The sequence below is a fragment of the Apodemus sylvaticus genome, chromosome 2 (genome assembly GCF_947179515.1).
Source record: "Apodemus sylvaticus chromosome 2, mApoSyl1.1, whole genome shotgun sequence".
Lineage (NCBI taxonomy): Eukaryota > Metazoa > Chordata > Mammalia > Rodentia > Muridae > Apodemus > Apodemus sylvaticus.
Window position 1 is genome coordinate 77,180,720 of NC_067473.1, and position 3,249 is coordinate 77,183,968.

The window sequence follows — 3,249 nt, forward strand, 5'->3', positions numbered from 1 at the left end:
TGAGGGAATTTGTTGATGACTTACAATCTGTGGTCCAACTCTGCAACAATGGTCAGCAGCAGCTGTGGATGGAAGTCCAAGGATCTAGCAGTTGCTCAATCCACAAGACAAGCAAGCAAAGAAGAGTGAATCGTCCTTCTTCCAATATCCTTATGTAGGTCTCCAGCAGAAGATGTGGTCCAGATTAAAGCTGTGTGCCACCCACCATGGCTGGATCTGGGACTTGCTTGTCCCAGGCTGACCTTAAGCTCAGAGATCCCCTTGCCTCAGTCTCCAGGGATTAAAGGTATGTATGACCTTGCCTGAGCCTAAGCTTTTCATGGCCACTGTGCCTCAAGATCTCCATGCCAAGATCCAGGTCAGAAACCTGTGTCTTCAGGCTCAAGATCTGGACCACAGATTCTGGATTGTAATTCATTCCAGATATAGTCAGGTTGACAACCAGGAATAGCCACTACAAACCTTGCACATACATGCTCTGCATGAGTTCAGTGACTGGACGATATTCCCAGTAATTAGTTCTTGCTTGTTGTTGCTGGCATAGGTACCGAGGCCCTCCCTCCAGTATGCTGGGATAGCTCCAGTCTTAGCACTGAGCTAGCCCAGCATTTTATATTTTGAGATAGGATCTGGCTGAGTTATCCAAACTTGTCCTGAACCCACTCTGTAGCCCAGTCAGGCCTTGAATTATTAATTCTTCTGCTTCTTGTGACCAAGTAGCTAGAATTACAAACCTGCATTACCAAGTTAGGAGATTTTCTATTTATTTATGGTGGGTTTTGTTAGTTTGGGTTTGGGTTTTTTGGCTTGGTTTGTTTTTTGTTTTGTCTTGTTATGTGTTTTACTGTTAGAGATTGAATCTGGGTCCTTCTATATGCTAGACAAGCACACTACCACCTGGATAAACCCCAAGACTTTCCAGCCTCTTAAGGATTTTTTGTTGTTAGGATTTTTCACTTGGCTTTTCTTTGGGTTTTGGTTTTGGTTTTTCAAGACAGAGCTTCTCTTTATAGCCCTGGCTGGCCTGGAACTTATTCTGTAAACCAGGCTGTCCTTGAACTTAGAGATCCATTTACCTCTGTCTCGAGTATTCCACCACAGCCTGTCTCTAGCAGGCTTTTTTATTTTATTTTTGTTTGTTTGTATTTTGTTTTGTTTTGTTTTTGAGACAGGGTCTTCCTATGTCACTCAGGTTGATCTCAACTGTCTATGTGGTCCGGCCGGCCTCAAATTTCTAATTCTCTTACCTCTGTGCCCTATAACCATCTCAGCCAAGATCAGGCAATTAAGGAATCATCTTGGAATTTTCATAACTACTCTGCTTTGTTTAAGGGCTTACCTCAGTGGAGAGTAAGTTTCTCATAACCAAGGTCCTTGATATTTCTTCTTTAAATCACTCACAGAGCTCAGCACAGGGTCCAGTGCCTAAGAGAAGCTCTGACAATATTTATCGGATTGATAAATCAATAACTATTTCTAACTGCTCTCTCAACCCTGCCTCATTTCACCTAGATCAATATGAATGGAAATGCTACAGAGACCAAAGTCTCATGGGATCTTCTGAATCACAGGTTCAGGGGACAGTGATCACTGGCAACTTGGTGGAAACTGTGTTAAAAGAATACTGCTCTATCCGCGCTACGCAGGGATGGGTCCCATCGTAACTTAAAGGGAAACTTACACAATGTCCGGAGCCCTCGATGTCCTGCAGATGAAGGAGGAGGATGTCCTCAAATTCCTTGCTGCAGGAACCCACTTAGGTGACACAAACCTCGACTTTCAGATGGAGTAGTACATCTACAAAAGGAAAAGTGACAGTATCTACATTATAAATCTGAAGAGGACCTGGGAAATGCTGTTGTTGGCGACTCAGCTATTGTTGCCATTAAGAACCCTGCTGACGTCAGCGTCATCTCCTCTAGGAACACTGGCCAGCGAGCTGTGTTCAAGTTTGCTGCTGCCACAGGAGCTACTCCAATTGCTGGCCACTTCACACCCGGGACCTTCACTAACCAGATCCAAGCTGCCTTCAGGGAGCCACGGCTTCTAGTGGTGACTGATCCCAGGGCTGACCACCAGCCGCTCACAGAGGCCTCTTACGTCAACCTGCCCAACCATTGCTCTGTGTAACACAGATTCTCCCCTACGCTATGTGGACATTGCCATCCCATGCAACAACAAGGGAGCTCACTCGGTGGGGTTGATGTGGTGGATGCTGGCCCGGGAAGTACTCCGCATGCGAGGTACTATATCGCGTGAGCACCCATGGGAGGTTATGCCTGATCTTTACTTCTACCGAGACCCAGAGGAGATTGAGAAGGAGGAGCAGGCTGCTGCCGAGAAGGCTGTGACCAGGGAGGGATTCCAGGGAGAATGGACCGCACCAGCTCCCGAGTTCCTGCTGCCCAGCCTGAGGTGGCCGATTGGTCTGAGGGTGTGCAGGTGCCCTCTGTGCCCATCCAGCAGTTCCCCACGGAAGACTGGAATGCCCAGTCAGCTACTGAGGACTGCCCAGCAGCTCCCACAGCGCAGGCCACCGAGTGGATCGGAGCCACCACTGAGTGGTCCTGAGCTGCTCAGCACACAGCCGAGCAAAGGGGAAAAAGATGGAAGGAAAATAAAGTTCCTAAAAGCTGGGGAAAAAAAAAAGGCCGGGCGGTGGTGGCGCACGCCTGCAATCCCAGCACTCTGGGAGGCAGTCGGATTTCTGAGTTCGAGGCCAGCCTGGTCTACAGAGTGAGTTCCAGGATAGCCAGGGCTATACAGAGAAACCCTGTCTCAAAAAAGCCAAATCCAAAAAACAAAAAAAAAAAAAAAACAAAAAACAAACAAAAAAAGAATACTGCTAACCCACAAGTGTGATAACACTTGCAATTAAAATGTTGTTGAAAAGATTCTAACTGCCGATTTCTGTTGGAACCTAGCTATTCCTGCATATCAAAATGTATATAAGAGAGAGATTCAGGGTAACTGGAGTGTCTACATTGAAACCAAACTATAATTTAAAACATTGCCATCAAAGGCTGTGAGGTGGCTCAGCAGGTGCCAAGCCTGAAGACCTAAGTTCCATCCCCAAGACCCACATGGCAGCCAGAGAGAACCACCTTCCACAAGTTGTCCTTTGACCTCCACATGCAGGCTGTAAGCATGCACACACATCCCCCAAAACAACTAAATAAAAGTGTAATAAAAATTTTAGAGCAGGCCAAGTGTAGTAATGCATACTTTTGAACATCAGTACTTGGGGAG

General features: G+C 46.6%; 1 pseudogene; it reads left to right on the top strand.

Annotated features, from left to right (window-relative positions):
- The first annotated feature begins 1,659 nt into the window (after positions 1-1,659).
- On the top strand, positions 1,660-2,591 carry LOC127677452 (40S ribosomal protein SA-like; annotated as a pseudogene).
- The last annotated feature ends 658 nt before the right edge of the window (positions 2,592-3,249 follow it).